At 35.5% G+C, this 11,585-nt stretch overlaps 1 pseudogene; it reads right to left on the bottom strand.

Annotated features, from left to right (window-relative positions):
* Positions 1-467: 467 nt before the first annotated feature.
* LOC149236825 (UDP-glucuronic acid decarboxylase 2-like) lies at positions 468-7,909 on the bottom strand (annotated as a pseudogene).
* Between the last annotated feature and the right edge of the window lie 3,676 nt (positions 7,910-11,585).

Here is an 11,585-nt window from a genome sequence, read left to right as displayed (position 1 = left end):
TGTAGAAGTTTATAGTAGAAAACTCTTCCAAGTTGACTATAAAACTAGTAAATAGAATTATAGTGCATGCAACCACAACCATAAATCCACATGGCTTACTCCTTTTAGTACAATAGAGAAATAACAAAGTAAGGAGGCAATTCTCCATAAACCACTGCTCTGTACTTATGTATTCGTACCGCTATTGAACCATTTGAAAATGGAAAAACCAATATGCTTATCGCAACTGAATAAATCACAGAAAGAAACTAGAAACCCCTTTACATGTGAGGATAATTTAAACGTTATAAAAATATATAAGAAATTATAAACACTTTACAGGTGAAGGATAATTTAAAAATTATCAAAATCTGTAAGAAATTATAAACATTGTCAAAATTATGTAAGAATTATAAATCCTTTCCAGGAAAGAATAATTTTTATGTTATGAAAATTCTATTCATATTTGAAAAATAAGAAACCCTCATCTAAAAACCATAACTTCTAGCAGTAAGAGGCAAATAGGATAAAGCACTAGAGAAATCAATGATACCAAAGAGAAACGTTGCTTGACTTCGGAAGGCGGTAGGCATAACCTGCAAAGAAGTGGGACCCGTAAGAAAATATGGAGAAGCAAGCTCATTGAAGTGATTTTCATTGATTAAAAGAAAATAAAATAAGAAATTACCAACAATATGGGGCCAGCTCCTCAAAAACGAGCCACAACGATCACTCCTTGGCAATGGGGTAGCTTGACCTGCTATAGGACAATGGCACTATCTTAACTTAAAATCACAAACCAGAATAAATATAGCACAAAGAATTTATGGAGTGAGGAGTCATAAGTTACGTGTGTAGGATGGTAGCTGACAAAACACCTTCAAATTCCAACAAACGCCAAAGACTGCATAGTGCAACTATGGTTCTATGGGGACCCAGAATTAGATAAAAATCAGACTTGAATTGAAAAAGAAGGAGTTAGAGCTCACAGGTGAGTACTGCACCTGGATACTACACTCAAACAAAGAGAACTCTCTCTGTACACTCTACTTACATTAAATGAGAAATTACATCATTGAGTACATTACTAGAGATCAGGAAGTTGCAACCAAACTCCTAAACTCTAGGAACAAATCCTAAACTAAGGAGATATGTTACAACTTGTGTAGCCATTTCTGCATTAATACAAAATAATATTAATTATTTTCAACTCCCCCCCTTAATGGAGAAAGGATTATCCTGAACTCCTAGTATCCCTCTAATATCCTGAACTCCTAGCATCCCTCTAAACAATTCAAACTTTACACGCCTAAGAGGCTTAGTAAAAATATCATCCATGTTATCACAAGTTTTACAATATTCAACACATATCTCTTTTGACAACAGTTTCTCTCGATGAAGTAGAGCTACAGTGCTCTGCTTTTTGCTGCTCCATGCTATGACCCCGGATCCAATGCTGAATGCGTAACCTGTGATAGATCTTCGATCATCCATGTTTCCTACCCAATCGGAATCTAAAAAACCTGCTAGAATAACATCAGAAGTGTTAGTGTACAAAATTCCATAATTACTAGTACCACTAAGATACCTCAACACACTTTTTGCTGCAATCCAGTGACTTTTGAGTGGTTTTGACATGAACTGGCTCAACACACTAACATAGTATTCCAAATCTAGTCTAGTTGTAGTTATATATATCAAACTACCAACTAGTTGTCTGTACATGGTTGCATCCACCTCTTTAGTACCATCGTCACTGCTCAACTTTAAGTTCTGTTGTAACGGTGTTGCCGCTGATCTGCACTGCTCCATTCTGAACCTTTCCAACAAGCTTCTGGCATACTTCCCTTGAGTAAGAAAGGTTTGTCCAGAGTCTTTCCATCTCATACACTTGTGACATTTGATTTCTTTGATCATATTGTTAGCATTCCCTGTTACAATCATATCATCTACATATAAAGAAATCAAAATAATTTGCCTATGTTTATTAAACTTGGTATACAGATTTGGATCATTCAAGCTCCTATGAAAGCCATGTTGTACAAAAAATGAGTCAATTTTCTCATACCACAACCTCGATGCCTGTTTTAAACCATAAAGTACCTTTTTCAATTTACACAGAAGATGTTCCTGCCCCTTTTTCACAAAACCTTCAAGCTGTACTAATTAAATTTCTTCCTTCAAGTCACCATTCAGAAATGAAGACTTAACATCTAGCTGGTGTAGCTACCATTTGTGTTTTGTTGCTAAGGAAATTAGCATTCTAATGGTGTTTAATTTGGCTACAGAAGAAAAGGTGTCATCGAAATCTATTCCTTCTTGCTGTGAGTAACCCTTTGCTACCAGACTAGCTTTAAGTTTCTCTATACTCCCATTTGCATTTATTTTTGGTTTATACAGCCATTTTCATCCTATGGGGGTTTTACCTTCAGGCAATTCAAGCAAATCCCAAGTATGGTTTCTATTTATTGATTATATTTCCTCATACATTGTAGCCCTCCATACATCAGATTTACTTGCTTCCTCATAATTTGTAGGTTCTACAATGTTTAAAAACTTTGACATTAATGCAGAGTCTTTCAATTTAGAAGGTAATTGAGTATTCCTACTTGATCTCCTTGGTAGGGGACTTACCTCAAATCTACCTATTTTAGCCTTTTCTGGGCTTGCATTATTGATTACATTTCCTGTTACTTCTTCTTCTTGTTTCTGCTCCTGCTTTTCATCTTCCTCATTGTTTTCTTCCATTAGCAATGGAATGTGCCAATCACTGTTAGAGTCATTCTTTCCTTCTTCAACCTGTTCTAGTTCTAACATTGTAAATTCCCCAGGATTCCCAAGACTGAAATGACCAATATGTTCGCCCTCCATAAGTCACATAAGGCCTTCAACCAGATTATAAACGAACTGGAAGCTCTGTGTCTGTTTCCCGTTTCCATAAACTGTCAAAGGCTCCTTGCGTAAAGCCTGAGCAACAAAATTACTTACAACCCAACCATCATCAAGGCACATTCGCGGACTGTATGTATTGAAAATTCGAGCAATCCAAACCTCAACATTTGCTCCCATAGTCAGAGTTTCGGTTGTTCTCTTACCCTCATCATAGCAATTGCGGACTCCGATGGGATTAACATTGCCCTAGTAAGCTTCAGTTTGAGAATGTTCAAGAGGATCTCCATAAACCTCACTAGTACTTGTAAGCAGAAAATGTGCCCCAACACGCTTGGCAAGTCTGAGTATGTTCAAGATTCCCACATCATTAGTTTTGATAGTCTTCACAGGATTGCGTTTGTAATGCACAGGGGAAGCCGAGCAAGCCAAATGGTAGATCTGATCAACCTCCAACAATAAGGGTTCCACAACATCATGCCTTATCCGTTCAAACCTTAGATTGCCAAAATGATGCAAAACATTTTCCTTCCTTCCTGTGAAGAAATTGTCGACAACAATAACACTGTTGCCTCTTGCCATGAGCCTGTCAAGTAGATGACTGCCAACAAAGCCAGCTCCACCCGTCACGACAACTCGCAGGGACTTTCTCTTCAAACCTAGGGGCACATTAGCCCCTGAATTCACCATCGAACCCGAATTATACTGAGCAAACCGAGAAACAGGAGTCTCATAAACAACTCGATGAGGTTTTTCGAGCACAAACCTTCCATTTTTATTAACATTAGAAGCCAAAAAACCAGGCTGAAGGATAAAGAAAGTCGATGCGATGGCGATTCCTATCAAAATAAACAACATCCTCTGCTCCCTGAGAAAATAATCTACTGGCCTAATAATAGACCACGTCTTTTTTGGCTTAAGAGAGTACTCATCACTGTTATTCATATTGGACTGATAAAATTTCTGATCCTTTGATGAATAAGTCTTCAATGAGCCACCACCGGGCAAGTCCGATCTGCTGCCACCAAACAGATCAGGAACTCCAATGCACTACCACCTGGCAAATCTGATCTGCTACCACCGAACAGATCAGGAACTCTAATGCCCCACCACCGGGCAAATCCGATCTGCTACCACCGAAAATATCAGGAACTCTAATGCGCCACCACCGGGCAAGTTCGATCTGCTGCCACCGAACAGATCAGGAACTTTAATGCGCCACCACTGGGCAAATCCGATCTGCTACCACCGAACAAATCAGGAACTCCAATGTGCCACCACAGGGCAAATCCGATCTACTGCCACTGAGTAGATCAGGTACTCCAATGCGCCACCACCGGGCAACTCCGATCTTGTGCCACCGAGTAGATCGGGAATTTCAAAGTGCCACCACCGGGCAAGGCCGATCTGCAGAAAATTGCAGATTTTTCAAAGAGATAGTGGCTGGTGCTTCTCGATGGCGAAATACCCGCACCGAAAAAAAATCGATGCGTCTTACGAAATTGGCGCGATTAAGGCTTGATTTTCCGTGCCAATAGCACTTTCTGGCGCATTGGCGCGACTATCGCTCTCAAAACCATGCCAAATGGCGCGACTGTTTCTTAATAAACAGAGCCAACCCTTTCTTCCGCTCAAAAATGGTGCGACTGTTCGCGACGAAACCGCGCCAACCCAATTTTCCGCTCCAAGATGATCAGTCATCTGAGACCTGTCTTCAGGTGTTACTGTAGTCCACCTAATTCTATGAATGCTTCTGTACTCTCCACCGCCACTACAGTTATGTAATCAACGATACATCCTAAAAAAAATTAAGGCTATCCCTACTCTGTGCTCTGATACCATGATAAAAATCAGACTTGAATTGAAAAAGAAGGAGTTACAGCTCACAGGTGAGTACTGCACCTGGATACTGCACTCAAACAAAGAGAACTCTCTCCGTACACTCTACTTATATCAAATGAGCAATTACAACATTAAGTACATTACTAGAGATCAAGAAGTTGCAACCAAACTCCTAAACTCTATGAACAAATCCTAAACTAGGGAGATACGTTACAACTTGTGTAACCATTTCTCCATTAATACAAAATAATATTAATTCTTTTCAACTGAATTCCCCATAAATTAATCAAATGTAGAAGATAAGGCATGTCTGTGCAACATAAATAGAGTGCACCATGGAATTTTAGAGCACAACGCGTAGAGCCTCAACGAGAAAATGAGACAACCGGGAGGCGAGGACTACCAAATTGGTTACCCTAACGGGGATGAGCGACATTAGGACTATCTGATTTGCTGTCAAAGAAACCACCGTGGAGATGCACCGAATTGTCCCTAACATTGAGCAACAGTTGTATGACATAATTTTCTCTCGAATCTTCCTAACGTCTACTTCCCTTGGGTTAAGGCGGTGGCATATTAACCAATGTTTAACGCGTATGCAAATCTTACCATATGACATTTTCTATTGCAACCTTACCATATAGTGTATACAATGGTGGGGTGAATACAATCAATAATTAATACTTCATACGACTTTACAACTAATAATTATACATATGTATGACTTTGTAATAAGCAATGAAATTGTACAAGTATCCAAGTTCATCAACCAATGTTGAATTAACCATGCTCAACCTTTAGTTCAAGCAATGCAAGCGTAATGAATATTGATATATTTTTTATATATTGTGTGTGGCATGTTATAGGTTCAGAATTTTTTTGATACTCAACCTCAAGTTGATATGTATTTTTTTAAAATAAAAATAGAATATTTTTTAAAATAAAATAAAATAAAAAATAAATAATAAATAATAATAATAATAATTTTTAAATAAAAAATGTTGGTTAAAATAAAATAAAAAAATATGTTTTGTTAACTTCTATTGAAAAAATTATAAAACATCAATAATACAAACCTCATTATATTTGGTTCATATATTTCACTCTCAGTGTTAATTATAAATAAAATATTTTTTATATCCATATAAAATAACATAAATTTATATTTTTAAAGAAAAATAAATTAATTAAAATTTAAAATAAGTTATATTTTTTATAATTCTTATATTTTAAAACTATTTCCATACTAGACTTAAGAAACTATTTAAATTCCATTGTTATATATATATATATAACATTTCAAAACTAAAGAGAAGAAAAATTAAAAGCAACAAGATTCGAAAACGTCAGCCAAAAATTTCTCTTATGTGATTTCTACAAAAAGGCTTTTTTTAATTCATTATGGATCAAAGACATATAGAAAGCAACGAGATTATTTGACTTTCTATAAAGAAGTAATAATAAGAATATGTATGCTTTTAATATAAAAATAATATGCTAAATAAAATATAATAATAATAATGGTCATAAATAAGCTATTTTAATACATAAAGTTAAATAATATTCGTATGTACTTAAAAATATATTAATAACAAAAAATCATTTAAATGTAAACCATATGATTCATAAATAAAATGTTTCAATGACTATATTAAATAAATTATTTCCAGTTCAATTACATATATATTATGGTTAAACAAAATTTATATATATGATATAAGACAATAGGATTCTTATAGTTAAAACATTTTGAGTAAATTAATTATTTTACATTTAAAATGTCGCAAATTTTTATTAAATTTCAAAATTTAAATTGTATACTCTACAGAATCCAAGCGAGTAAAAATATTTTAAATAAAAATTCTTTGTAAATTAAAAAAAAAATGTAATTTAAACAATGCAAAAATACACATTATTATTATTATTATTATTATTATATATAAAATAAACATATTATATATATATATATATATATATATATATATATATATATATATATATATATATACCATTGACTTTTCAAGATTAAAAGAGATCAAATTATTAAAAATGTAAATGTTCTTGTCAAATTTTATATTCTCAAGAAAGTTTCACCTCAAAAAATGTCATCTTTCTCAAAATTTAATTTAACTTAATAAATAAGTGATTAAAATAAATCTATATTAATATAATAAAAAATTAATATTTAATTATCTATTAATAATCTTTATATGTGTATTAGGTAAGTCCATATTAATGCTCCTTATACTATAGATGTATTGTTTCAGAAGGAAGTTAATTTGTGAGCAATCAAATTTTATTATGAATGCTCCTTCTACTATAGTCGTATTGTTTCGTGAGGAAGTTGATTTGTGAGCAATCATATTTTATTTAAAATTTTTACCTAATGCAATATGGTTTGGTAGAGAAGATTATGGATCTAATGTTATTAGTCTTTCTTATCTGGCAATGACATGGGATTATAGTAATCAGAAACGATTGTTTAAGTATTACTTCGTGTACTCCATGTTACAATTAAACTAAACTTTTTAACACTCCATTGTATTGACCATACTACATTTTATTTGATCATCTTATTTGGCCTCTTCCAGAGGCGAAGAGGAAAAAACTATATATTAAGTTGAATTTGTTTGGTTCATACTTTCGAAATGTAAATTAATGTTAGCACTATTTTCGAGGTATTAAATGCTATGCTATTTAGTTCGTTGTTCTTATGTTATCATATATGTTATGTTATGATAGACTGTCTCATCGTTGATTACCAAGTCAACGATTTCCAAGTGGTTGATTGCATGAGCAACCACACTCTGTTCTCTCCACGTGGTTGATCCACCCAACCTCCCTCCAACATTCTACCTGGGAAGCAACCACCCAACAACCCATGATGCAGGCTCTTTTACTATGTAATTGAATATTATGCAGGGTCTTCTACTAGTAAGCATGAATAGCAACTCCAGATTATCCAATCGAACGAACACTAGCAATAGCTAGAGCTCCAGATTATCTAGTCGAACCAACACTAGTAGTAGCTGCAAGACCAAATTATCCAGTCAAACCAGCACTAGCAGTAGCTCCAGGTCAAACCAACACTAACAATAGCAGTTTCAGATTATCCATACTATCCGATACTAGTAGCATCTCTCAACGATTCAGCACTAGCAGCATCTCTCAACGTATTTCTCTCGCTAGTGTACACCATTCTAGCTTGTGTTTTTATAGCTCATATAGCTTGTATCTTGATGCTTAGGCGCGACCATGCATAAGGTAATGGCGCAGGAGGTTGGTGAAAACAAGGTGAAGTCTTCAAAATAGAATATTGGTTACTTTAGAACCAATCAGGTGCTTTCAGTGGATTCTATTTGTGGTTGGCTTTACACGGAGGGTCCCCACTTTTCACTTAAAAATTCGGTCCCACGTTGACTTTCGATTTATAAACAGCGCTTCAATCTGCACCATTGATCTCTTCTCTATTAGATCTGATGGTCAACACTCAACTTGATCAACAAAACACATCAGGATCACTCTACATCGTAGATGTCTTCTCTCCAAATTTAACGGTCCTTACTCAACCCAATACACAAAACCGTCCACTCTTCCTCAACCGTTGATCAATGCACACTGGATCTAACGATTCACAAGGATATCAGGTGAACCACTTGCATGGAGAATACCCACCTGATAAGGCAGTTTTCTCTCTCCACCCAAGTGCTACGTGTCACTTGATTAGTGGAATCAGGTGACTCCCCCAAAATACCACTTACAGCTTTTTGTCCGCCCGATAACCACCTTCACTGTTTAAAACCTGCCTTTGCATATAATCACGTGCATTAACTCAATACTTAAGTAAAGTGCTTAATCAATCATTTTAGTGTTTAATCGCAAGATTAACCCTTAACACAAAATGACCACGATTTATGAGAAAATAGGTTAAACACTGAGATATACGTTTAAAGCGTGAAAATAAAGGAAATACCCGGTTAACTTTTTGAACGAGGATACACAGAGTAAACGATAGTCCACACGAGGAATACTACAAATACACACTGAATCAATTTCATTAATTTAAAATGTTACAAAGTCTTGGTCCTCTTTGCTCAATTACAGCAATGTATTGACCTCTGTCTCAAACTCAAAACCCTATCTATCAAACTCTCGCCTCTAACTCAAACCTCAATCATCTCAGCTCAGCGAATATTTTTCCATTACATTTTTTCTCTTTTATGAATCAATCCTATTCTAACTGCAGTAACAACATGATCTCTATTTTAATCAATCTAACAATTAAATCTCTATTTTCAAGCTCTATTACACACCTATGCTAACAACTTAGCCTTTATTCTAAAATAAGACAATTTCCTAACTATGACAATAACGAAGTAAAACTCATCTTCGAGAGATCCAACCCTCTCTACTAAAACTGAATTTTTAACCACTCAGGTCATGAAATTCAACTCCTTTAGCCACAACATGTCAACAAACAATCACATTGCTGGCTAAGTCTAGATGCTCCTGCATCAGACTCACGGGGAAGAAAAGAATCGTCCCTCAGACTTTCAGGGTTTACTCCATAATTCTGCAACTCTGCCGATGTCAACCAACTAGCATCCTCCACTAGCTTTCCTTTCCATTTGACTAGATATTGAGAATAAACCTGTCCTCTAGTTCTTTTGGTTACTCTTTTCTCCAAAACAGCTTCCACCTCTTTCTTAACTGTTTTTGGAATTTGTTCTTCCCAGTTCAAAGTTTGAACTTCATATTCTGTAGTCTTCTCCTATAGCTCTATCTCTATCTCTTTGTATTTATACAAATCTGCAACATTGAAGATAGGTGATATCCCAATCCCTTCTCGCAATTCAATTTCATAAGAATTACTTGAAAACTTTCTTATAATTCTACATGGTCCTATATTTTTCATTTTCAGTTTATTATAAGTCTTAGCAAGAAATATTTCTTTTCACAAATACACCATCACTAAATCTCCCACTTGGAATTCTTTCTCTCTTCTTTTCATATCTGCCCTCTATTTGTATTTGCCACTACTTTCGTGCAATCTGCCTTTGACATCTTCTTGTAGTCTCTGCATCTACTCTGCAAACTCTTTAGCTTTTTCACTTCTGATATCTTGTTTACCAAAATCTCTGAGGTCATACACACCTCTTGGATTCATCCCAAAAACAATATGAAATGGACTCATTCCAGTACTTTTTTGGAGTGTCATTATAAGCAAAGTCAACCTGAGCTAGTGTTAAATCCCACTGCTTAGGACTTTGATACACTAAAATTCTCAATATGTTACTGAAGCTTCTGTTTACCACTTCAGTTTGTCCATCTATTTGAGTATGGTATGTTGAACTGAAGCTAACGTTAGCTCCTAGTTTCTTCCAAAGAGTTCTTCAAAAATGCCCTGCAAACTTTGTATCTCTATCCGACAGAATACTTACAGGAAATCCATGTAGTCTTACAATTTCTGAAAAAAATAGATTAACAATATGTGTTGCATCACTAGTCTTCTTACATGCAATGAAATGTGCCATCTTAGAAAATCTATCTACCACAACATAAATAGAATCATTCCCCCTTTGAGTTTTAGGTAGGGCGTAATGTCTTCACCAGTCCTAGCTTTTCCACCATATCTGTAGAAATAGGGTTATCAATGCTTCCACTGTCAATTATCACTTTACAACATTTACCTTTGGATTTGCATGTAGTTTTGAATAACTCTTCCTCTGAGCTGGTTCTCCAATCTCTTTCTCTGCCTTAAGCAATGCCCTTTTCAACAACATGGATTCTCCTACTTCAGGTGATTCTTCCTTGTCTGCAATTTGAGTTTTTTTTTCCTTTTCCTCAACCACATTCACATTCCTCTGACTTGTTGTTTTATTACGAGGACAGTCCCATGATCCATGTCCCCATTCTCCACATATGTAACACCAAATATCTCTTCCTCGGCCTCTTCCTCTATTAAAATCTCCCCTCTGTGGTGATCTACTACTTGAACTTCCTACTTCATGCTTGTGTTGCCGACCCCTTGGTCTGGTAGTTCCTCTACCTCTTACTGAACTTCTTCCTCTATTCCTCTGATTCTGTTTTCTCAACATCTTCTCTTCTGCCTTCAAACCTGCTTGATAGGCATCTTCAATAGTCTTCAGACTCAGCAAGCTAATCTCATACTAGATGTCATACCTTAAGCCATTGATATATCTGGCTACCTTCTCCATGTCACCCTCTGCATGTTCTGCTCTAATACTCAATCTATAAAACTCTTATGTATATTCTTTAATAGACATTACCTTTTGCCTTAAATTCGACAATTGTTTGAAAAGATTTAACTGATAATCTTTAGGCATAAATTTAGCTTTCATTTGACTTACCATTTTATCCCATTGCTTGATCTTGGACTTTCCTTTTCTTGTTCTAGATGTTTGTAGTTCATCCCACCAAATAGCTGCATGACCCTTCAATCTGGTATCTGCAAACATCACCTTCTTTCTTTCATCAACTTCCTCTTCATAGTCAAAATATTTGTCCAATGAGCTAATCCAATCCATTATCTCTTCTGCATTGGGACTCCCTTCATACGTAGGAATTTTCACCTTTGGTTTTCCTCCTACTTTCGCCAACATCTTGATAACTCTGGTAGTTTCATTTTCCTCCTCTTCTTCTTTCTTAGAAGATTCTTCTTCAACACTATCAACTCCTTCATGAGGTGTTATTCTCTGAGCAGTCTCAATTGTTTCCATTCTCGTACACAGACTCTGGATCTCTTCCAGCAGAACTACATTTTCTTCAGGTCTTCTTCGATCTATGTTAGCTCCTCTCCTTAGTGGCATGTTAACTGCAATCAACACAATCTTTGTGCTCTGATACCAAAATGA

This window comes from Pinus tabuliformis, chromosome 8 (assembly GCF_031772625.1).
Source record: "Pinus tabuliformis cultivar Carrire ecotype Pingquan chromosome 8, CPIR1, whole genome shotgun sequence".
NCBI classification, from domain to species: Eukaryota; Viridiplantae; Streptophyta; class Pinopsida; order Pinales; family Pinaceae; genus Pinus; species Pinus tabuliformis.
This window is presented reverse-complemented; position numbering and strand designations above follow the sequence as displayed.